Here is a 25,869-nt window from a genome sequence, read left to right as displayed (position 1 = left end):
GGCTGCAGAAATTCCCTGTGCATTGTTGTTGATAATCCTTGCTAATACAGATCCTCAAAGCCTTTGTTTTAAGCTTTATTAGCTGTGCCAAGACTACATCTTAGGCTGATAGTGCACGTATAATCCTTTAGACATAAACTGTCGATCAAGTCTGGGACTTGGATTGGATTCAGCTGCACCTGAGCTCCTTTTGATATAGGCTGATTTAACATTGATATAGGCTGTTTTAGCAATAGAGATCAGCATATTAGTTTAAGGACCAGTATATTGTTTAGCAAAAGGAATCAGTGAGTACTGATTCTAAAACTTTCCAGTATAGCTTTGCTTGGTGTCTGAACAGCCTTTTTTTTTTAAATGATCTTACTTCTCAGGAGCACCGGAGTCACAATTGACTGTTTTTATCTTTGCATCCCCCAGGTGCAAGGACTTTTTACTGTGATTTCACATATATCATTCTGGGTTATACTGCACTAAGATAGAAAGTTGCTCATTATGACATAACAAGAAATGGAAATTTGACAAATTGGGGAAAAACTGCTAAAGATTGGCCAAATGTCACTTTGATGAAGATGATGATGGAAAAATGAGAGGGAAGGAAGTGGTCTAAGATCACCATAGGCCCCTACCAAACATGTCCAGAGGGAAAAAAAACCTGAAAATATCTTAATGACTTATGGGAAAAGAATGAATATGTATGGCAATATATTTCATATGTATATCTTAAATGTTCAAATTTAGAACTTGAATTCTGAGAGCACACACATGATTTATCAAGTCACCCCTTACATATCATGAGGAATGAAGAAATGCAGCTTTCTAACACCACACTGGACCTATAGAGTTTTCTACCCGGAATTCAGATGATACTTTCAATTAAAGGAGTTTAGAAAACAAGGGGATCCGTTCTGAACATCATGACTTAACAGGAGGTTTCTTGATTGAGTATATAGAATCATAGAATCAGCAAGGTTGGAAAAGACCTAAAAGATCATCCAGTCCAACCGTTCACCTATCACCAATAGCTCCCACTAAACCATGTCCCTCAACACAACATCCAGTCTTTCCTTGAACACCCCTAGGGTCGGCGACTCCACCACCTCCCTGGGCAGTCCATTCCAGTGCCTGACCACCCTTTCTGAAAAGTAATACTTCCCAATGTCCAGCTTGAATCTCCCCTGCCGTTGCTTGAAACCATTCCCTCTGGTCCTATCACTAATGACACGAGAGAAGAGGCCGACCCCCAGCTCACTACAACCTCCCTTCAGGAAGTTATAGAGAGCAGTGAGGTCTCCCCTGAGCCTCCTCTTCTCCAGGCTGAACATTCCCAGCTCCTTCAGCCTCTCCTCATATGGCCTGTGTTCCAGACCCCTCACCAGCTTTGTTGCCCTCCTTTGAACACGTTCCAGGGCCTCAATGTCTTTCTTGCAGTGAGGGGCACAAAACTGGACACAGTACTCGAGGTGTGGCCTCACCAGTGCTGAGTACAGGGGAACAATCACCACACTGCTCCTGCTGGCAACACTGTTTCTGATGCAAGCCAGGATGCCATTGGCCTTCTTAGCCACCTGGGCACACTGTCGGCTCATGTTCAGCCGAGCATCAATCAATACCTCCAGGTCCATTTCCTCTACGCAGTCCTCCAGCCACGCTGCCCCAGGCCTGTAGCATTGCTTGGGGTTGTTGTGGTCAAAGTGCAGGACCCGACATTTGGTCTTCTTAAACATCCTGTTGGCTTCAGCCCAGCTCTCCAGCCTGTCCAGATCCCTCTGTATGGCCTCACTACCCCCAGGCAGATCCACACTTCCAGCCAATTTGGTGTCATCTGCAAATTTACTGAGGGTGCACTCGATGCCCTCATCCAGGTCGTCAATAAAGATATTGAAGAGGACAGGCCCCAGCACTGACCCCTGGGGAACACCACTGGTGACCGGTCGCCAGCTGGATTTAACTCCATTCACCACCACTCTCTGAGCCCGGCCCTCCAGCCAGCTCCTTACCCAGCCAAGAGTGTACCCATCCAAGCCTCGGGCTGCCAGCTTCTGCAGGAGAATACTGTGGGAGACAGTGTAAAAGGCTTTGCTGAAGTCTAGGTAGACCACATCAACAGCCTTTTCCTCATTCACCAGGTGGGTCACTAGATCATAGAAGGAGATCAGGTTGGTCAAACAGGACCTGCCCTTCATGAACCCATGCTGGCTAGGCCTGATCCCCTGGTCATCCCGCACATGCCGCATGATCTCCCTCAAGACAATCTGCTCCATAACCTTCCCTGGCACCGAGGTCAGGCTAACAGGCCTGTAGTTCCCCAGATCCTCCTTACGACCTTTCTTGTAAATGAAAGTCACACTGGCAAGCCTCCGGTCTTCTGGGACTTCACCAGTCAACAAGGAGCACTGATAGATGATGGAAAGCGGCTCGGCTATCACCTCCGCCAGCTCCCTCAGCACTCTCAGGTGGATCTCATATGGCCCCATAGACTTGTGGCAGTCCAGTTGGAGTAGTAGGTCTCTGACTGTTTCTTACAGAATCACAGGGGGGTTAGTGTGTTCCCCAGCCGAGATTACCAGGTCAGAGAGAGGAGTATCCTGAGGATAACTGGTCTGACTTTTAAAGACAGACGTAAAGAAGGCATTCAGAACCTCCGCCTTTTCCTTATCCTCAGTGGTCACATTCCCAGCCTCATCCAGCAAAGAGTGGATATTCTCCTTTGTCCTTCTCTTACTGTTAATGTATTTATAAAAGAGTTTCTTATTCCTTTTCACCCCAGCGGCCAGGTTAAATTCAAGCTGGGCTTTTGCCTTTCTGATTTCACCTCTACACATCCTAACGACTTCCTTGTATTCATTCTGAGTTGCCTGTCCCTCTTTCCACAGGCGGTAGATTCTCTTTTTCTCCCGGAGCCTCAAGAATAGCTCCCTATTCATCCATACCGGTCTTCTTCCCCGCTGGCTCATTTTGCAGCTCAGGGGGACTGCCTGCTCCTGCACCCTTAAGACTTCCTTCTTGAAGAGCAACCAGCTCTCTTGGACCCCTTTGGGTCTCGCTAAGACTCAATGCCAGGGGACTCCCCCTATTAGTCTCTTGAACAATTCGAAGTCCACCCTCCTGAAGTCCATGGTAGCAGTTTTACTATTCCCCCTCCAGGCTCCACCATGAATCGAGAAATCTATCATTTCATGGTCACTCTGTCCAAGACAGCCTCCAACCTATGTTTAACCTTATCCTTTAGGTAGTAAATAATAAAGGGTACCTTGCCTTATTGTATCATGTTATGTTGCTGTCTTATTCGCAGTTAAGATTTGTTAAATGAGTATTTTATATTAATGAATAGTTTCCATCCAAGACAGAAGAGCATCATAAGTGGCACAATTACTGCACCACAGCAGCCTCTAGCTTAATGAGAGAGAATTTCTAAAACTCAGATTACAGCAGCAATCAGAGCTTCCTTCTACTTGCAAAACTGCCTTGACTCCTTGTAGTGCTGCTTAAACAAGCCTTGTTCTTTTCTTAACAGTATCTACAATCTCCTTTCACTTCTACTTTGTGCAAAAACAAGAAGATGCAACAATCTGAATTTGACTGAATTAAGCTTTGAGGTAGCTGAGTGATGGCTACCATCACAGTGGCCTGTTTTGAAGCATGGGTTGGGCCTTAATGTTGTCTTTCTTCGTTTCCCTCTGGCTCTGTCCATGCAAAACATATGGTCATATTTTACACAGCTCCAAACTAAAAGAGTATAGACAAGTAGCAGTTCAAAGCCAGTTTGAATTCACTTCTTCCTTCCTCCCCACCCCCTTTTTCTTATTGATTTTAATGAGTTTTCTGTTAACCTCCTATGGCCTTTACTTCATGGATGACAGAATTATGATACTACAAGGAAAAACCTATTGATGCATGTAATTATTTTTCTTGTCAATATTAGCATTGTTTTGTATATTCTCTTTGCCAAAGTTTTGCTCTAACAGCTGGTATTTCCAGACAATAATCTTTTTGGGAAACTTCAATCTTCCTTTCTTTTTATCACTGTGCTGTACTTCATACAGTAATTTCTTATCTGGTACTATGAGAGTATACATAAAATACTTCTTATTCATACCATCTAAACTTAGAGCTGTTAACTCTGTGCATTTTAATACCTAGTCTGCCTCATCCCCTGATGCACCGTGGGCTTCTCTGTGGCTGCATGGGGAGACCTGCTCCACATGGCGCCTATGGGCTACAGAAAGACGGCCTCCTCCTCCACACGCCTCTCCTGGGCTGCAGGGAGCTTCTTCTCTGCACCTGAAGCTCCTCCTGCTCTCCTCCTGCATTGACCTGGATGCCTGCAGGGCTGCTTCTCCCATTTCTCACTCCCTTCTCTCAGATGCTGTTATGTAGCAGTTTCCCTCTCTTACACCTGCTCACCCAGAGCACACCCAACATTGCCCATGGCTCAGCTCTGGCAGTGGTGGGCTCCTTTGGAGCACCTGGAGCTCTGCTCTGACATGGGCTCTGCTCACAGAGTACATGCTTGTGTCCACCCCTGTAACTACCTGGTTTGAATGGCTACAATTTAGTAACATCAGGAAAGATGAAATTTGACATGCAAATAAGTCCCCTTAGCTGCTATTATTAAACTGCCTAATTAAAAAAATTATAACTATTTGTATTATATTTTTCTAAACCAGCTTTTATATCAGTTAAATACTGATCAAACAAATCACAGAATCACAGAATGGATTAGGTTGAAATGGAGCTCTGGAGGTAATCTGTTCCAAACATCCTACTCAAATAGGGACATCTGCTGCAGATTGCCCAGGACTATGTCCGGGTAACTTTTGAAGATCTCCAATGAAGGAGACTCCATTGGATTCCTTCCAGTATGTCTGCGTCTCTCTTGTACTCAGTGGCACAGAACTAGACAAAGTAGTCAGGGGTGTGGAGAGAAAAAGATCACCTTTCTTCACCTGCTGGTGATACTTTGCCTAACATAGCCAAGAATACCTTTAACCTTCTTAGCAGCAAAGTCACATTACTGACTTAAGTTTAACTTGATGTCTACCTATGTTTTTTTCTGAAGATCTGCTTTCCAAATGGGTGGACCCATATATCTGGATAATTGAAGTCCCCCATAAGAACCAGTGCTTGTGATCGCGAGGCTACTTCCAGCTGCTTGTCGAAGGCCTCATCAATTTCCTTCTCCTGATCAGGGGTCCTGTAATACACACTCACACAATGTCACCCATACTAGCCTGCCCCTTATTTTTCAGCCATGAGCTCTCCACTGGTATATAACCTTCCCCCAGGTGGAGTTCAATACATGCTAGATGCTCTTTTACATAAAAAGCAACTCCACCACCCCGCTTGCCTGTCTTTCCTAAAAAGCACGTAGCCCTCCATAACAGCATTCCAGTCATGCAAGCTGTCCCACTAGGCCTCTGTGATCACAATGAGATCGTGGCCTTGCAACTGCACACAGATCTCTAACTCTTCCTGTTTACTTCCCCTGCTGTGCACATTAGTGTACAGACACATTAGGGAAGCAGCAGGTGCAAGTATCCTAAAGGGATGAAAGAAGATTTCAGGTTGGGAATTCGCAGCGGTATCTCTTCTAAGTCTTCACAAGATCCTACAGGATAATCTAGGGCTTTTTCCCACCAATCTCCTACAATGATAACATCCCCAAGGTCCCACTGACCTCCACTCTCTTCCTCCATCAAATCTAGTTGAAATCTCTGAACTGCTTGCTCCATCCTAGCAAGCATCATTTTATCCAGTTGTTATATTAGATGAAGTATTTGTAGAGAGAGAAAGTAAATATTAGGCGGCAGTAGAAAAAGTCATGGACAGACTGTCACTTTTTGCTAAATACTGTGTAGTGGATTGCATGTGCTATAGCACTTCCAAGCACAATTGCAACATAAAACTTCTTTTGCTAAGACATACAGATATTAGAAAAGATTCTGGATTGGAAGACAGTGCCGTCTTTCTCAATGAGGCCATCCACTGACATAGGTAAGTTTTCTGACTCCATGCAGTCTCTAGTTTTCTTCAATATAGGAGCACAAATAAAAGCACCATATGTCATCTCCATTTCTGTGCACATCTTTGTTTATTTAGAAACACTGTGTTGATATAAAACTCCGAATTTACTGCATGTAGTTTTGTGGACAGCAGGTGATTTAGATAATCATAATAGAACACAATAAAAACATCAGTTTTGAAAGATGGAAAATACAGAAGAAATGAAAGACAATCTACAGACACAGAGGCTTTAGTTCAACATCCTGTTTTCTTGTCAAAATCAAATCTTTTTCTTGCCTTTTAAAATGGCGCCTTTCACTGGAAGTTGTCTGTGATAATGTATAGGAGAGACCAGTGACTGTAACATGCTTCAAGTCTGTGTATAGACTCCTGGAAGCTAAGACATGGATAAGCGTGTGCAGGAATATTCAAATGTGCACACTGTTGCTATAGATCAATTAAAAAACAGTTATGGATCGTAATGTCACCAAACAGAGATTCAGAGGCTCCGGACCTTTAATAACTGTTGTGACCTCCCCTGGATGTTGTTGTGTTTTAATGTAAGAGGTGGCTCAACACCACTCAGTCATTCACTCGCTCTCTCCCTTCCCAGTGGGAGGGAGAGAATAAAAAAAAAATCGAAGTAGAATTTGTGGGTTGAGATACTAAGACAGAAAAAAAAAAAGGATAATAATTATGACCATATATATATATATGAATGTATATTACAAGTGATGCACAATTTCTTGTCACACCCTGACCGATGCCCAGTTAGGCTCTGAGCAGTGGAAGAGAGCAAGATGAACCCCCACCCTCTTCAAAATTTCTTCTGCATGATGTCATATGGTATGGAATATCAGTTTAAGTTAGCTGTCCTAACTCTGTTCACTTTCAACTCCTTGGGCCTTTCACTGTGACTGGCTTTCACTCTGTACAACACTGCTTCGCGGCAACTATAAACACTGGTGTGTTATCAACACTGTTTTTCTCCTAGCATTAAAAGATAACATCATATCAGACACTCTGAGAAAAACAGTTCTGTCTTAGCTGAAACTAAGACAGAGTTCCACATCTTTCTTGTGTTGGGAACCCTTGGCCTGGATGCAGTACACTGGATGGGGCCTCATAAGGACAGAACAGAGGGGGACAATAACCTGCTGGCCACTCCTCCTCCTCCAGGACACAGCTGGCCTTCTGGGCAGAAAGAACACTTGCTGGTTCATGCCCAACTTTTTGTCCACCACAATCCCAAAGTCCTTTTTCACTGATCGTAAGGAGTTCTTCTCCCAGTCTATAGACATACATGGGATTTTCCCCAGCACAGGAATAGAATCTTGCTCTTGGCCTTGTTGAACCTCGTTAGGTTCACTTTTTTCACTTTATCCAGTTCCCTGGAACTTCTCTCATAATGTTTCTCTAATCATTGCAGCAATAGCTAGAGGTGTATAAGGGTATCTGAGCATTTACCATAAAGAATCTTGTAGGCAAATCTTACTAGCTTTTACAGAAACTAGGACTGCTTAGAATCATCTTTTAAGAATTAGGATGAAAGGAGATCTGATCATCTACTTAGTAATTGTTCTAAACAAGTTTGTATAAGTGCTTCTGATTGAAATGAGGTTGGATTTAGACTTCAAAAGGGACAGATGAACTGTTTCTGTGTTAATATAATTGTGCTGGTCTTAGTAATAGGGCTTAAATATAAAACAGAAACACAGAAAGAAAGAAAGAAAGAAACAAAATCAGAATGGTTTAGGATTGAAGGGATCTCTGGGGGTCATCTTTATGCTCAGGCAGGGCTACCTACAGCAGGCTGCCCACGACCATGCCCACTGTGGTACATATACAGCACCTAAGGTGAAGACCATAACTATTCTCAGTGTGGTTTGTAGAAGAGCTAAAAGAAACTTAAAATGTTTCTGAAACATTCCTGATAGCTTCCAAAATAATGTCCCTAAAACTGTAAGGGACAGACTACATTAGAGTCCCCACTCCACCAAATACTTCTTACAAGGTGTTTGACTGTCATGCCAGTAGACTGGGCAAGATCTATTTTGGTGTTTCTGTTCCTAGCATTTGTGCTGATACTGTCTATTTCCATATACTCATCCAGCAGCAATTACCAGGAGATAGTGAAAAAAATCAAATATATTTGAAACCCTGGCTAGCAGGTTGGGTAGTCCAACTCTTCTCTCCTGGGTATACTCTATCTTTGGAAGTGATGCTATTCCTTCTGCTATGATCTTTCCAGCTATTCCAAAGAGGGAGAAGGAGGTTATTCTGCTGGGCAAGCACAAGAGAAATAGTGACCTTTGAGGTGTCATTTACTGGCTATTTGGTTGTCTAGGCCAGGTTTTCTAGGTCAGGTTTTCTGACTTCCACTCCACTTGAATTTGTTTTCAAGGTTTTATTTTTTTGAGGTAGTTAAAATTTACAATCATTTCCAGGAAGAATCTGTTTTTACAACTAAAAGATACATTTAGCAGAAGTTGGTGTGGAGAGGCAGTTACACTCCTGCAAGAGGCACATGACCCTCTTTGAGTATGCAAGTCTGTTTGTACTCTGTGCAGTGCATCACCCTGTGGTTTATGAAAGAGATTCACTCCTATCCTATCTCTGGAAGAGTTCTTCTCAAGATCAAAAGCACAGGTATATCTAGCAAAGACATGGCTAGTCATCTGTCATTTCTTACTTCAATAATCAGTAATATGCTGTTAGTTATCTGCAGAACTGTCAGTTTTGGAATTAAATGTTTTCTTTTCAAAGATTCATTTGACTATTGAAATTTACTTTCTTTATTCAGAAATACTCTCTGAGATAAAAGAGCTACATAGTCAAAAGTACATCCCAGTGCAGAAATCCAAATGGCACACAAATACACTTAAAACAGAGACTCCTTCAACAATACAGGAATTACTTAACACTTCACTAAACCATAGCTCAAGCTTTTCCTCTTCTGTGATGCTCTCTTGTTCCACTAAACTTAATGGAAAAATACCCACTGAAATTTGTTAGAAGAGAATTACCCATACTGTGTGCAAAGAACTCTGTAAATAAACAAACCTGGCATTCCAATTCAGTCCTGGGCTATAAGATTTGCTTAGGGTAGAATGACAAGTCTAATGACTTCTAATCTTAATTTAAGCAAATTATGGGCTTTATTTACATTTTCTAGTAGAAGTGTTCCAGACAGTACAGATGGACAGTGCATCCTTCTCTGAGCAGGGTTAAGGTATTGTTGGGGCTCATAGGGATAGGGGGGATCTGAGAACTCACATGGACTATGCCTCTGTGGCCAGCCACCGCAGAGATGCTGGGAATAGTGAGCAGAGGAAATAGATCCGTAAACTGGGTCTGCAGTTCTCAAGTGATGGAGAAATCCTCCTGGTATGACCAGTCACTCCTCTTCACCTCTTGATAGCTCACTCAGCAGCAGCCACCTTGCATATTGCAGGCTTCTGACACTAGCAAAGTAGGTGCTCCTCAGTAATTTGGTGGTCTAGGATAAGTATTTGCCTTGCTTGAACCTAGGTTTGGCCCGTGCCACGTCAGACATCTGGATTTGTATAATATTTTAATTTTCTTTACTTAGCTGGCCAAAACATCTCTTCCTGGGGCTGCAGCAAATTTTCAGAACAGAGCTGGATCTCATATGTCTCTTCAGACTGTTTTGCATTGCAGAAACATTAAGGAGGAGAAAAAAGAGGAGCAGGGAGAAAAAGAGAGTCTATGTCCTCTGAAAGAAGGGGCAGGCTACTTGGGGGGATTACAAGGGAGTAGCTAAGGTATGCAGGGAGGAAGTGAGGAAGGCAAAAGCCCAACTTGAACTCAGATTGGCCACTACGGTAAAAGACAATAAAAAATCCTTTTATAAATATATCAATGGCAAAAGAAGAATCAAGGATATTTCTCATCCTATACTTGATGCAGCAGGGAATGTGGCCACTGAGGACAAGGAGAGGGCTGAGGTCCTCAATGCCTTCTTTACAACTGCTTTTAATAGCCAGACCAGTCATCCACTGGGCGTTTTACCCTGATCTGGAAGTCTGGGACCCTACTCAGAATATACCCCCGGCAATTCAGGTGGAGACAGTCAGAGAGCTCCATCTGGACTGTCACAAGTCCATGGGACCAGATGGGCTACACCCTCGGGTGCTGAGGGTGCTGGTGGGAGTGACTGCCGAGCCCCTCTTGGCCATCTATCAGCGCTTCTGGTTAACTGGAGAGGTCCCAGAGGATTGGAGGCTTGCTGATGTGATTCCCGTCTTCAAGAAGGGCCATAAGGAGGATCTGGGAACTATAGGCCTGTCAGCCTGACCTCGATACCGGGGAAAATAAATCATCACGGGTGAGATCACACGGCACGTGCGTGGTGTGCAGAGGATCAGGCCCAGCCAGCACGGGTTCATGAAAGGCAGGTTGTGCTTGACCAACTTCATCTCCTTCTACGACTGGGTGACCAGTCTGGTAGATGAGAGAAGCGCTGTTGATGTAGTCTGCCTAGACTTTAGCAAAGCCTGTGACACGGTCTCTCACAGGCTTCTGCTGGGGAAACTGGCTGCCTGTGGTCTCGACAGACACACACTTCTTTGGACAAGGAATTGGCTAGAGGGCCGTGCCCAACAGGCAGTGGTTAATGGAGTTAAATCCAGCTGGCGACCCGTTACAAGTGGTGTCCCCCAGGGGTCGGTGCTGGGGCTCATCTTATTTAATATCTTTATTGACGACCTAGATGAGGGGATTGAGTGCACCCTCAGTAAGTTTGCAGATGACACCACGTTGGGAGGTGGTGTGGATCTGCTTGAAGGTAGGGAAACCTACAGAGGGATCTAGATAAGCTGGATCGCTGGGCTGAGATTAATGGGATGAGGTTCAACAAGGCCAAGTGTTGGGTCCTGCACTTTGGCCACAATAACCCCAAGCAGCGTTATAGGCTTGGGGATGAGTGGCTAGATGATTGTAAAGAGGAAAAAGACCTGGGAGTGCTGGTTGATGCTTGGCTGAACATGAGCTGACAGTGTGCCCGGGTGGCCAAGAGGGCCAACGGCATCCTGGCCTGCATTAGAAATAGTGTGGCCAGCAGGAGCAGGGAGGTGATCATCCCCCTCTACTCAGCACTGGTGAGGCCGCACCTCGAGTACTGCGTTCAGTTTTGGGCCCCTCACTACAGGAAAGATGTTGAGGCCCTGGAACGTGTCCAGAGAAGGGCAGTGAAACTGGTGAGGGGTCTGGAGCACAAGTCTTATGAGGAGCAGCTGAGGGAGCTGGAATTGTTTAGTATGGAGAAGAGGAAGCTCAGGGGAGAGCTCATTGCACTCTACAACTTCCTGAAGGGAAGTTTGGGGTGAAGAGGGGTTTGGCCTCTTCTCCCAGGCAACAAACAGGACCCAGGGAAATGGCCGCAAGTTGTACCAGAGGAGGTTTAGGTCGGACATAAGGAAAAACTTTTTCTCTCAGAGAGTGGTCAGGCACTGAAATGGCCTGCCCAGAGAGGTCATGGAGTCACCATTCCTGGCAGTGTTCAAGAGATATCTGGACGAGGAGCTGCGAGATACGGTTTAATGCTTGTGGTAGCAGTGGTAATGAGAAGACAGTTGGACTAGATGATCTTATAGGTCTTTTCCAAACTTGTGATTCTATAATTCTATGATTCTATGAAATAAAGTGTTAAGAAATAGTAAAACAGGGCCCATGCAAAAAAGTGGTTTGTTTGAGAGATGCTTGACTCAGGCACTGGTCTATCAGAAAACTCTTTGTGAATACAGATTGCCATATCATATAAATTACTGCATACACAGATGTGACTAACTTCATAAATAACATGTAATTATGAGTATGTGTTCTCAGTGAGATGGTTTCATCTGTTTTTACAGGAGCACTGTACCACACTTGTATCTTCTGCACTACCGTATGTGCTCTGGGCACTTACATTTGCTTTGAGATCATTCTTCTCAACTGGTGGTGTCTGTGGTGGGTGCATGCTCTTATCAGACACAATATTTTCCTGCTAAAGTAGAGTAAAATGAGAGTCTGCAATTCACATGTCTGTAGTTTCGTATTAAATATCTTAAAAATTTGTGTATCCACAAAGGATATGTCTTTAGGATCCTTTAACTATTAAAGGTAGATATTGAGATCTCCCAGGAGTGTGTGCAAGCATAAAATTTCTTTGAGGGCTTTTGTGTCAATAGTGCTCTATGTCTGTTGCTATACCAGATGAAAAAAGTTAGCAGAAGTGCAGGGAGTTGAAAATAAGGGCCATTTTTCACGTTCAGGCACGCTGCAATTGCAAGGCAAAACACTTGAACTTATGCCTTGGTGAATGATGTTTACTCAGTCATTGTCTTAAATGGACTGAATGAATTTCTACATGTTTCCTCAGCAACATGCATTTGTGGAGGCACAGTCACTCAGTGATGCACAACCCTAGTAACTTTCAAGAGGTTTGGAGCTTCAGAGGCTGCTGTTTCCTTGAGATGATTCAGATAGGAACCACTCTTATATTTCCAGCTTTTCAGCAGTCCTCAACCTGCTATGACTTGTGGTAGTACCATCTGCCTGAGTTAGGGCACTGGGAGAGGGAGGGAATTGCTTTAAAATGTTGGAATGCACATCAGCTTTCTACTCTGTGACAAAATGGAAGATCATTTTGAAATTGGTCTTTGATTGAGATGTAAGGCAAGGTGGCATTTTGGAATGAGCTCTTAATGACTTGGTGCTAAGGGACGCAGCTTTGTGATGGGATTTGGTACGCCATGTTGATGATCAAACTGACATTCTTGAAGGTCTTTTCTAACCTAGATGGTTCTATGATTCTATAGCCACTGGCCTCCAAAAAGCCTCCTGACCCTCAGCTTTCTCAAAAAATTCTTCAGTAGTTTTACCCGAAAGGAGGGTGGCTGTCTAATTAGTGCTACATTAGTGTTACAGTGCTACATAAATGAAATAATAAATAGTCTTCAAATGGTCCCGCGTTAGTGGTTTCTTTGTTGGTAGAATCATGAATGTGTCCGTTTCTCAAGCTCTCTGATGTCCTTTACAGGAAGATGGAAGCAGACAGCAGTGTAGGTATCTGGTGGTGTACACTTATTTGCCTCTAACGGGGAAATGCTCTGTTTGGAATCTTTGCATGCAAGTGGATTGTAAACTTTTTATGTTATTGCATGAGCTATGGATTTTAACCCATAATCACCACCATAACAGCTCTAGAGATGAAGGTTACATGCAGAAGGAAAAATTGGCCTTCATACTGTTAAAGAGACACTTACAAAGCTCAGAAAGCTATGAAAAAAACATATATAAGAAAATGTGCACATTAAATAGATGTCAGTGAAGTGGGAAACCAGCCTTGTATATCTTTGTTCATCAAACAAATGCCTGACTGAACAAATGACCAAACTCTCCTTACCTGGAATGTGAAAATTTCTACTACCACAAACAGTAACTGTATCTGAGCAGTTCATTCATTCTCCAGAAAAATGCTGGAGTTGCAGTGGCAACTTTCTCTTTTTTAGACAAATACAGCAGAAAATGAAAAAGCTCTTGAGGGCTGCTTCAATTTACTGTATGTAGCAATCTTCAAAAATACTGTAGTAACAGACGTCTCATTGCCCTTAGCAAATAAGAGGGACTATGGAAGAAAGAGAGGATGTATCATTGTCCTGTACTTCTACAGTACTTCTCTAGAGTGCCAGGTAGTCTTTTATTTCAGTGCAAGATAGGTGTTTCCAGTGCAAGATAGGTTTCCACCTGCTTGGTGTTATTGAAGGCTCATAAAAATGCAGGTGAATACAAAATCATGTCCTAGTGCAGAGGCTAAATGTAACTTCATGTACAGCCTGTGCCTCTGCATGTGCAAAAATGTGAGAAACTCCTTGTCTCACCAGAACAGAGTACTGGCCATTGCTGAGAGGGAGCACACAGAGCACTTGCATGCTGTGGGGTGCAACTGCAGTCCTTGGTTTTGCCTATAGTCTAACCTCCCGGAGTGCTCTTTATAGGAAGTGAAGGAAAAGACTGTTTTTGTCTGTGTGCACATGGATATTTATAGATCTGCAGGAAACCTAGCTTTTCTGTTATAAACTCAGTCTTTTTTGTACAACTTACTTTAAAGTAAATTGCTCATTTTTAGGTTTGTCCCATAAGCTTTGAGAATGCACCATGTGCATTCAGCATAAGGTATAGAGCTCTCATCTAAAGACAACACCGTTGCAGGATAATTTGCAGAGTGAGTGTTGCTGTATACTGGAAAAAATGAAGCAGTTCATGTTGTGTCTTGGTCTCCCTTGCCTTTACAAAACCCAGCACACTGCAACCAAGAGTCCCAGTGAGTCGTTGTCCAGTAATTAATCTATGGTATGCCAAAAACATTCAAAACTACAGAATATAATTACTCAGGAGAATACAGTATTGGGTGGAAATTGAAGTTTAAAATACTCTCTTGTTTCTCCTTTGTATGCTACTTAGAAAATATTTCTAAGTGGAAAATGGAAATTTGCTATCACTTGGGTAAGGGGGAGAAGGACTGACAATTCCTTTATGAGCTAAAATGGTTGTTCAACAATAAAGCCAGTGACAACCATAAGACAGTAAAGCATGAAGTGCCTCTAGAAAATAATGACTTCATTAAGGAAAGAACAACATTTTATTCTTACTTATTTATTAGGAATCTCTTTGAATACAGAACAGTGTCAACTGGATAGTTTTATCTCATTAAAAGCTTTTGTAGTGATTTCTTTTTAATATAATGGACCTGAAAACTCTTTCAACTGTTAATGCTCAAAGCAAGATGATCTGTCAGATTTTCATTTTTATTCTATGACTCACTTGGATTTATTTCCTGGCCTGCCAGGTAAAAGCAGTCTACTTTGTCTTATTCCTGTTGCTAGTCTTTAAATCAAGGAGGACTCTCAGAGTCTGAGTTACGTCCTATATGAGAGGTAATCTTTTCTGTCTGTGTGCAAGAATGGAGTTGTAAATGCTCTTATGAGAACTTGGGGGCTCTGTGAAGGTCCCAGTCTGATTGGAAATGTAGGCCCACCCCTAAGAACATACCCTCTGTCTTCTTTCTTATCTGGGAAAAATCCCTTTCAAGATTTTCTGCCTTCTGGATATTCCACCTGTGTAGATGCTGTGATTGAGATGAGCAGGATGTGGCTCAGAGCCACCAGGAGCCAGAGGGTCTTTCCGTCAGCAGAGTTTCAGCTGGATGCCTCTGTGTAACATGGCTCCCATGCTCATCACTGAGCCTGGTATCATTAGGTTCTTGTGGTAATTTCTAAAAGGGGCAGCTCCATTTTTACTGCTTTTCCAGCAAACTAGTAACAATAATGAACAGTAATATTATGATCTGTTTCACCAGTTGGTGTCCAGAGAGCATTACAACAAATTGCATTTTACCTTATTACATTTTTTTTGAATCCATATTGCCTAACAATTGACTGTGGTTTTCATTGAGTATAATCGTTATTTCTGTAGCTTCTCTTCAGCAGTAATACCAGTATTTCTGGCACCATACCTGTACATACCCTTGTAGTCAAGGGGAAATGAATCTTTGCTTGTTTGCAAGCTGCTAGAAAAGTTCCTCCGACCTCATGGTGGATGCTGTCACCGTCATCTTTGTCCATGTGGTGGCGTTGCATTCTCTTACATGTGGTGATCTTGCATTCTCTTACAAAGTGCAGTTATCCATTACATCTTTCCATAGAACTTCTTCTGCTTAGAATGTTTTAAATATATTTTGCCTGAAACCACATCCTGGTCAGAAATAGCTCAGAGCCCAAAACTTTGAAGCCAGTCTACTGCATCCTTTTCTGAACTTGCTTCTGAGCATAATTCTTTATCCCAGCACAACTACTTCCACCTAGCTTCCATCAGAAACACTTACAGGTACAGTTCAGTGAAGATGTGGCCAAACCTGGGGAGCAGAAACTTCTCATGCCAGCATTGTCCTTTAGGCCAGTAATTCAGGAAATGATGTCTTCTATCTAGACTGGGCTTTGCTTTGTTGAACAGTAGTTCACTTTCAGGAGTCCCTGTATTCTGAACTTCTGAACTCAGCCCTGCTTCTTCCCAGTCCAAAGGGGACTTAGATTAGGGATCCAGTTTGCACCCGCAACTCAAAACTAGCTCTCCAAGCATGGATCATTCAGCACAGGCTCTTCTGGATTTTTACAATCATTCTGTCTTGCCAAGATGAATGAAAATTTCAGATTTTTTTTGTTCTTATATATATATACAGTTGGCCCCCTTCTGTAGCATTTCAGACACTTGTTTTCCTGTTTCCATTGTTGCAGACATGACTTGGAAATTTCATGAAATTCTGGTGTCTTCCCCAGTTTGCACTCAGTGATGCTGTTCTTCCATTAGTTTAACTAGTTTTGTCTCATACCATGTCCTGCTTATAGATACGTGACTATGCTTTGTTTTTTGTGTTTTTTTTTTCCTGTTTAATTGCTCAGTCATCACAGCAACCTGTTCCAGCTAGTTGCTCCAAGAAGCGCTTCAAGATACTGTTCCCTGCAGATAGCAAAAAGTAATTTTTCTGACGCTGACAAAACCTTCATAATAAATTGCTGTCTTGATTATCACCTCTTGTTGTGAAATGTGAGAAATACCTCCTCAGCATTCTCTCCCATCCAAAGATGGAAGTGAATGACATTTACTCACTGGCTGCTGATATTTGAATTCATGAAGGGTAATGAGGTGGGGGTGCTTTTTCCATGAGCTGTAAAAATGTCACCTGGCTCTATCTTTGATGATGTTAGTTGGCCCAGGGACTCTTTACAGAAATAATCTTTAATAAAAATAGTTGGTTGCTCTAAGCCATTGGCATAGCTCAATGCTTTAAAGTAAACCAGAAAGAAATACCAGCTCTTGCTTCAGGATTTGTTTCTGTAGTATTATTTGAACACAGTAGAAATATTGCCCTGGGAGCGGTCTCTACTATTCAGAACGAAGGAAAAGAAAATGTTAGACTTTCCTGTAAGTACTATGTGAATTTTTCTGTGATAGACCTTCTCTGGTGACAGAGCTGAATGGGCTAAACTTTTTGGAGAGATCTGCTAACCTAAAAAAGCTTAAGCTGTCAAGTCTGATTCAGTCCTTGACTTAGCTTTCCATTTCTCTACTTAGCAATTACCTCTTAAGGCAATCAAGAATGCATGAAAATAAAAGCTGCAAGGCAAATAGGAGAAGAGATTTTTTCCTGTTTCCTGTTCTTTTTTGTTGTTGTTGTTGTTTTTGTTTGCCTAATTCCCTGTAGGAATTTGCTCCTATATTTAGAAAGAAGTAAGAATAAGAGACTGAGAAAACTCTCTCATCTCTCCCCATCTCTTCCTGCTGGGATCAGACTGGAATTTGTGCTGTGGCCTGGACTCAGCCCATGATAATGAAGTAAAGCCTTTGCTGGCAAACCAAGAGAGCTTGCAAAAAGAGGAACATCATAGGGTGAGAAAAAACATGTCATCTCATATTTGTTCCTTTTTTTTCCTTTTCCATTGTTTGGAGGTATGCTTGTAAGAGCTTGGTGTGAACACTGTTGAGCATTGTTATCATCTTTCTCTCTGTGAGAAGGAACTTGACAGAGGATGCAGTGCAATGTGGCTGCCAGAGTAAATTCTTGGTAGGAGCAGCTGGCAGAGGCCATAGCTCAAGCCCTGCTGTCCTGGGGCTGCACGCTCCCTGTCCCAGCACTGATGAGCAGCTCTCTGCTGCACTGAATTATGTGAATGCCTTGTTGCCATTTCTCTTCCTCTTGACATTCACTGCTTCTTCCTGCCGCCTATCCCTTGCCCTCACTCAGGCTGAACACCACGTACCCCCAGTTGGAGGAAGTACACCCGACTCAGCTGGGTACCTCGCTCCTACAGGAGTGCAGGTATAAGGTGGATCTGCGCTTCATTTCTTTCTGCCCACTCATGTTCTGCCTGCATTTTGATGGAAATAGAAAGCGCCTGTAGGCTTGCCAAAGTTTTAGGTCTGAATGAGAGCACTGGAGACTTCTAGACTTCAAAAGGATTTTCTGTATCTTAAATATACAACCTATTGTTACGATTTTGCTGCTGTTGCTGTTCTTTGCTGAAATTAAGCTGCAAGACAAAACTAGGTCTTGTGGGTGAAATTTCATTAGTGCTGCATTCTCTCAGCTAGCTTATAGCCCATTCATCATTCCTACCTCTCTTAAGTCATTTGTATGGCCGTCACATTGATGCAGCTTTCTCTTTTGGATTGTGTCTTCATTTAATAGCTGAAAGAGCTTTGTCTCTGTCAGAAAAGTTTGAACTGAAGTAAATATTTCTGAGCTCTCTCTCTGGAGTATTCTCTAAGTACGCAGGCTTTATTAAGAGCTACTGATTTGGCTAATGGGACCTTCCCTAAGAAAGTGCCATACTTGAATTCCCTAGACCCATCCTGGGTCTCTTGCCAGTGTTTGCTTGCACTGAGGAGGAATTGCAAATTGATGAGTTGTCTTACTTCTGCATGCTCTACTTTTTTCTGTCCCCAAAGGCAGTCAGTGCCCATGATTCTGTTGTGCAACAGTTATTAAACAGATCATGCTCCCCATCCCCTCCCCCCAACAGAGCTTCTGTGTTTCAGATATGAGCAGGACCACTGTGGCAGAGAGACTGGGAAAAGTGGGGATCTTCTGGGTGAGTTCTTGAAAGTCTATTATGCCATACACTTATGTAGTAACATCAGCATTTCCTACAGCACCATGCAGCACAAAGATTTGCTGGCTAATTTTCTCTCAGACTTGCATAAATGTTTTAGTTTTTAGTTTTATTTTATTTCAGGTTTGCACCTCTACTGATTTCAATGTAGTGAAGAGGCGGGCCCAGACTTACTGATGTTTGCAATTGATTGGCAGCTGGTATTGAGTCTTTCCTGCTGGGCTGTATGTCTAGACCGAGACATAAACTGGAAAAATTGTTTTTTGTCTCCTTCTTGTTGGTAAAGAAGTGTGAGATAGGCTGATAAGCTTGACAAGTGTCACTTGGCTAGGCAAAGAGGACTTCAGATTTGCATGTCTTCATATATTAAAATTTTTCAGTTGTAATCTTCTATGTGTTTACGAGTGAATGAGCAAAAGTATTCGACTTGCAATTGTTATCCTTAAATAATTATTTATGGGCAAATAAGAGGCATATCTTATGTAAAGCAAAGAATTTCTATTTAATATAATTGAGAGTTTAATCATTATCATTCCAGATCTAATTATTGCAATGATGATAATGATAGTGATGATAATGATGATAATGATGATGATAATGCAGTTATTATGCAGCCACTTCTTCATTTCCTATCTCTTTTGCTGGTGTTATGCTTGCTTTTCCTCAGTGCCTCTTTTTCCTAAGGTTGGTAGTTTTGTCCTGTTCATGGTGCTCTTCCTTCACTGGTAGGAAGAGGTTGTTTATTCCTTTATGTTTTGTTTTCTTTTTTTTTCTTCCTTTAAGATTCACTTGTGGTCAGTTTTGTGTGGTTTCTTACAGGCTTTTTCAACTTTGTTCTTTCTTCATTGGTCTGAAAATGTGATGTCTGACTTTTTTTTACAGTGCCCACTGTGAAATTCTTTGTTCTCTTATCCCTAAAGCTAGGTTTTTGTTTTTCTTTTTGTTTTCCTATTCAGTTGTTTGTTTTCTGGGTCTAGTCATTTCTTTAACTTGGTGAGTTAACACTGATGAATTGCTCATACCCATGGAATACCCGTGCCAGTCCTCTGGCCCACTTCTTCTTCAACCATGCCTGCATTTCTTTATAGCATGCACCATGTCTCTATTCTTTCTAGCCTCACCTATTATGCTAGATCTTTAATTCTATACACAATATTATTATGCTAGAGTTGTGGATATCTAATTCGATACGAAACATTGGTTTGTTTCTGATGTCTGTGCAACGTTGTGGGTGTATCATATGAAAAAAGTAAAATGAACCAGCAAAATTGCTCTCACCACTAAACCAAGTAAAACAAAGCTGCAGGCAGGTCACGAAAATTTTAGGCGGGAAATCTATCAGCGTTTGGTCCTGAGGATTTTAAATAGAACATTCATGGACTGTTATCTGCAATGGCAATATTATATTACGAGGATACATAATTACAAAATGCCTGGATTACTGCAATAAAGAAGCCTACAAAAATTGTTTCTTGTTCATGTCCAGGTATGTCACCACTAACACCTCAGACTTGAAACTAGTTATCTCTTTTCCATGATTCTGGGAAGCAAGTATCCCTATTCCAAAATTGGTTGCTGATGTTCTCTTGAAACAATAAAAAAAATCTCAGTCTTCTCAGAAAGACTAATTTTTCTGTTTTCTCTCTTTTCATCTGCTCAGAACAATATTTAAATTTATTACTTGGTTTAGGAAACACTTTTATTTTTACAAACTGTGGCCAGTGGTTTTTCTATTTATAGGAATACAGCAAGCAGTGGTGCATCAAAGGTCTTAGATCTGCTCTTAAAGAAATGACAGTCTTTAATGTCTGCATAGTTTTCTGCTTATTTCCCACTGAATCCTGCAGCATCTTTTTTCTTAACCAACATTTTTGATATAACCTAGCTTGGAAGCCAATTTCATTTTGTGGGTGGACAATGAAAATTCATCCTTCTTTCCTTCTCACTAAATGAAAACTATTTGGACTTTTAGATCAATTTCTAGAACAGGAATAAATGTTTGTGAAGTGGCAAGAATGATTTATGGAAGTCTATCCCTACAGCTGGACTGTTCATGCTTGAACACGTGTAGGAGTGGGACTGCTGTGTCTGTGTTCTGTCAACGAAGAGCCTTGTTTTCAGGAATTCATGACAATGTTTGTAAATGCATAAGTCTTTTTTTTCCTCATAATAAATTAAAAGAACAACAGTACGCATTTATATTTCTTGCTCATTTGCTCGTTAATTGCTAAGTGTACCTGCAATGTGCTATATGGATTTTTTACACTATTCTTTGGGCAACTCTGCACCATTGCTTGTCAGAGACTCTTTATGATACTGGTACCTTCTTCAACAGGACTCAGCAAGTTATACTCCATGTATATATGGCATAATTGAGAGGAACTGATGTACAGAAGTAATAATGAACTACAAAATAATATCTTAATCTCATACCCCAGGTATATGCTCTGAGGGAGCTTTCAAACTGTTCATCACTGTAAGTTCAAAGACTCAATCTGTGCTTCTCAGCTTATTTCATCAGACCCTATTAGATGGTGGAAGGGGAAAATGAAAAGCTGACATGAAAGTAGCTTCAAGTTGCATCTGTCACATTAAAGAGATTCTGTCAAAATAGAGATAAAATAGCATTCATCAGGAGATATGCTGGATTTATCCAAATAAGGATAGCTTTCCTCTGCTTGTGGACAGGATGCACACAGAGAGGCAGTGAGAATTAAGTAAACAGAATTCTTCAAGATTAAATCTCAAATTGGAACAGCTAGAGATATTTCTTTGTTGTGTGTTAAGTAAGCAAACTGGGAATTTGAAGCTCAGTACACAGGATTTCTCATTTTTAAAAAATTTCTTTAAAAAAAGATTTTGGTACACAAACAAAACCCTTAATGTAAGGATCACTGGGGTTTTTGAAGTGCAACTGCATTTAACTTCATTTTTTTGTCCTCTGAGATACTTCCTAAAGTATGCTGCTGTGTGGTAGATACTAAATTAGCCCTGCAAAAAAAAAAAAAAAAAATCTTTCACGCGACTTATGAATTTTAAAAGGAACCCTTTTTATGCATCTTTCTGTTACACTTTCTTGACACTATTGGATGGAACTAGTCATGCAAAAAAAAAGTATTTTAAAAGTTTCTTCCCTTTTTGTCTGTCTCTAGACAAACTATCTGATTCTCTAATGTACAGGAGCAAGACCCGCTAATAAGAAAGTCAATACAGCATTTTGTTACTTGATCAAAATATCCTGCAAAATTTGAGTCCTGGCAAAACTGGACTAAGCTAGTTTAAGTAACTTATAATCAGCTGCAGTTTTCGCAACAAGAAAGGTTCTTTGTTATTCTTTGCATGGTACAGCTAAGAATACTTAAACTGATTATTTAAACATGAAATGCTAAGAATCCACATTTTAAGTTATAGTAGGGTTGCTGTCTTAAGATCTTTGAGATCTAAAGACTTCCCATTGGCTTTCTCGGGAATTGAACCGTGTTTTCAGTATGCTGACTTGCACAGAGGAAAGATAGGAGCTTTGGAGTGTTTAACAGAATTGAGTTTCAAAAACGTATATAGGCATTAGGTTTGTATGTCTAAACTTCTTATTACCTTAATCAGAAATGTAAAACCAACAGCCAACAGGAGTACTGATATTTTTACCTGATTCTTTGGGGAAATTGAGAAAAAACTTAGCTTTCACTGTGTTTATTACAAGTTGTCCTGTACTTGCTCACAGGTCACTGTGAACCATCTAACTGCATCTTAAAACATGGCTCAGAGCTGAACAAAACTGGCTTTGCCAAGAAGCCTGATAGTCATCTGTAAGTACTGACAGAGGACTCAAAAGTCAGAACTGTCTTTGCTCTTTTTTCCCTCCTTGCAGCATGTCTTTTGGCAGTGACTCATGGGCAGCCTGGTATGGCTGCTGTCTTTGGACAGGACCACTCTCTGCTGCAGTTCCCACAGAGACAGCAGTCAGACAATATGTTAGTTACTTAGCACAGTCTATGACTTCATTTTTTTTTAACAAAGTAAAGTTTTTGAAGAAGGGTCAAGCTCATTTTTCTTCTCAGCATTTACCTCTGGCTCATGTGACTCTTGGGCTGGACCCAAGTTCCATCTCACTCTGCATGGCAGTCAGTGGTTCAGTTCAATCTTTGAGACTAAGATAATAAATGCTGTCACATAGGCAGCCTTTAACTGAATTTGTCTCTGTTACTTGCATTCAATTAATAAAAAAAGTGATTTAAGATTTATATACCTATCACACTGGTGCCAGGACTACATTAAATTTTAAGACTGCCTGATGCTGAACTTCTCTGGGAGCTGAGCAGAAGGCAAACTGTCTAGTAGTTTTAAGGACGCACTGCATAACTCTATAACAGAAGTTATGCAAATCGCAAGGATGATGAACTTAGTGTTATTTAGGAGATTCTTCTTTTTGCCTTGCTCCAACAGCTCTTATAGTTGGGAGTTTACTGCGTTACTTAGGGAGGGAAAAAGCAACATCTCAGGTGTATCTTCCAGAACCTGTAACAGCAGGATACATTCCACACATCTTGGCAGTCTGAGTTATTAAAGTCAGAGAGACTACAAGTTGAGTGTTGACAGATTCAAAACTTCCCTCTCAAACTCTTTGGTAGGAAATTACATCTCAATTCTGATTAAGAATTCTCTATAGTAATGATTGACATATAACAGGCAAATGGTGGTTACATATATAACAAAAAGTGAACAATAAAATAATTCAAGAATTAGATGAGAATTATCAATTTGACACGGACAAAAATAATTTTTGTGACGTGACTGTAATGAAAAGTTTGTGACTGCAGGGTCAAAGTCCAGTCATATGACACCTGGAAATGTTTGACATTTGCCTGTATGTCTCCGAGTCATGGCAGAAGTGTATCAGTCTCAAAATAAAGTCTACTATACATCACTGACAATTTGCAAAGTGTCTACTAGCAGCAGGACAGGACTACATAAGAGGTATGATTTGGCTTAATGGTAAGGCAGCAAAGTAGCTGTCAGTGGATAATAAGTATTTGAAAGACTAAAGAGTCAGTAAGATTGCAAAACCCTACTTTAATTTGGGTTCCTATGACAGAAGGATTTGGAAATGATAATGCTTCTGTATTTCAAGAGTGGCAATACTATGTCAGTGTGTATGATGGTGCTGCTAGGAGAAAGCTGCTACAAAGCATTTCAGCACTGAGCACTGGGCATGTAAAATGTGCTGATGTGCTGACTCCTTCTAAGCATATTGTGTCTTATTTTGGAGAAGACTGTAGAAAAAGAAATTACGGATAAGATTATTTTGGGAATTATTGAAAAATGAAAGACGGTAAAGGACAGGGGAAATTCCTGCTTAATTTTCTTAATTTGCTTTTACACCAAAGTTCATCACCTGGTTGAACAACGGAAGCCAGCAAACATGTTTTTTCTTTACATGACAAAGGTTGCATGTGGAAGGAGGTTATTGAAATTAGCACACTAATAATTGAGCTTGCAAGTTTTGCTGCTAGCAGATCACTTGTAGCCTTGATATAAACTACTTTTCACTTACATAAGAGAAAGCTTATGCAGTTTAAACCTCTGAAGTGGCAGAATGCTTTCTGTGAATTTTTGTGCACTGTTCTTCTGCAAGAACTTGCTTTTGTATGTGTTTTTATTTCTTTGGCTTTCTATAATCCTTTACATAGATCTTACAAGACAATAACTTATTTCAAATTTTATCCATCTCGTAGGTGATTAGTTCTGTTTCTACATTCAGAAAGGATGTGAATAAAAGAATAGTAAACAGCTGTTTTTCATTTTAGTGCAGGAAGCCTTAGAAGAGATCGTACAAACCTAATAAATACCATTTTATTTTATTTTATTTAGAGTGTACAATTTTTTGTTTTGAGGATGGGACTTCTTTACATGTTGTAGGAAATGTGCAATTCCTTGACAGGCAGAGTTGTTGCTTACTGGAGAATGTTACATGGAAAAAATAAGCAAATCCCCACCATCAGCAACGTTACATATTGTTGTGATGAAGCAGGATGAAGTTGCCAGTAATAAAAAAGCTTCTGTACTCACCAAACTGAAACAGAAGGTACTGGTCCTGAGAGAACACTGCTCAGAACAAGAAGAGTGGATCAACTGGAAAGCTGTTGATGGAGCAGTAACCACAGTTCTTGAACTACTTATCCACTGAAGCATTTCTATGGTTTCTTAGCCCTTAATTATTTTAAATGACTAACAGACCTAATCTGTAGGGTAGGTCACTGGACTGTGGTATTTTATAAAGCATCTTGGCATTCCTCATAATTTATCCAATTTATTTTATTTAAGCAGAAATAGATGCACTTACTGTGGAGAAAAGGATCTCCCGTACGAGTACATCCAGAGGCTCACCATTATCTTCAAGGATATTTTCATATGGACCATTTCTCATTTTAGTATAGCACAGCCAGGATGTGCAAGTGAAGACCAGAGATCAAAAGTGGTCCCCTGCAGCTCTTTCTCTGCCTCCGGAAGTGTTAAACAACACCTCTCTGCTTTTGTCCCTATGTTGGCAATTGTGATCATGCAGCTGGATACCTGAACCACATGCAGTAAGGAGCTTGCATCCACAGGAATATCTAGTTGGGTAAGTACTGACTGAAACATGTAAGTGTTCACCTGAGCAATCAGTATACTAGGATTTTGCTGTCAGAATAAGATCTGTACTTATAAGGCACCTTATTCACTGACAATTGTGGATGACAGATGCATTTTCCATAGAGTAGAAATATGTTTGCAAAGATAGGCTAATGTGGTGTCAATATATTTATGTTTTGAATATATTTCTGAATGTATTGTTTTATTCAGAACAGAGGTATAGACTCCTTCTACAGAGTCCTTCACTAAGCATCAAAACTAACCTGAGACTTAGACACGCGTCTTAGATTTAAGGGTATCAACTTTATTCTTCAGCATAGATGAACTCTTCTAGATATTTCAAATGAAAAGAAATGAATTTCTCCAGCAGACTCTTCTTCTTGTATTTGCTTCTGAGTATCCAGATAGTTAGTTTTATTGCAAGAAAGGCAGTCTCAATAACATGAGAATTTTGAAGTCTTTGGAGCATTAAAAAGGCTATACAGGGCAAGTATTTGCATTTGCAGCAACCAGACAGAGAGATCATGAGCTTTGTGAGGCTGATAGAGAAGATGGTGCTAGGTTT

The 25,869-nt window shown here is 41.1% G+C and overlaps 1 long non-coding RNA gene across 1 annotated transcript in view; it reads left to right on the top strand.

Moving 5' to 3' along the window:
- Nucleotides 1-25,869, top strand: part of LOC146542335 (uncharacterized) — a 122,211-nt gene that overhangs the window by 85,998 nt on the left and 10,344 nt on the right. Inside the window, exon 2 of the long non-coding RNA XR_014880393.1 lies at nucleotides 25,104-25,293. This is a non-coding gene — a long non-coding RNA (uncharacterized LOC146542335). The remainder of the gene's footprint in view (nucleotides 1-25,103; nucleotides 25,294-25,869) is intronic.

The sequence above is a fragment of the Meleagris gallopavo genome, chromosome Z (assembly GCF_905368555.1).
Source record: "Meleagris gallopavo chromosome Z, MGAL_WU_HG_1.1, whole genome shotgun sequence".
Taxonomy (NCBI): Eukaryota; Metazoa; Chordata; class Aves; order Galliformes; family Phasianidae; genus Meleagris; species Meleagris gallopavo.
The sequence above is the reverse complement of the archived record's forward strand: the minus strand, read 5'-3'. Positions and strand labels throughout refer to the sequence as shown.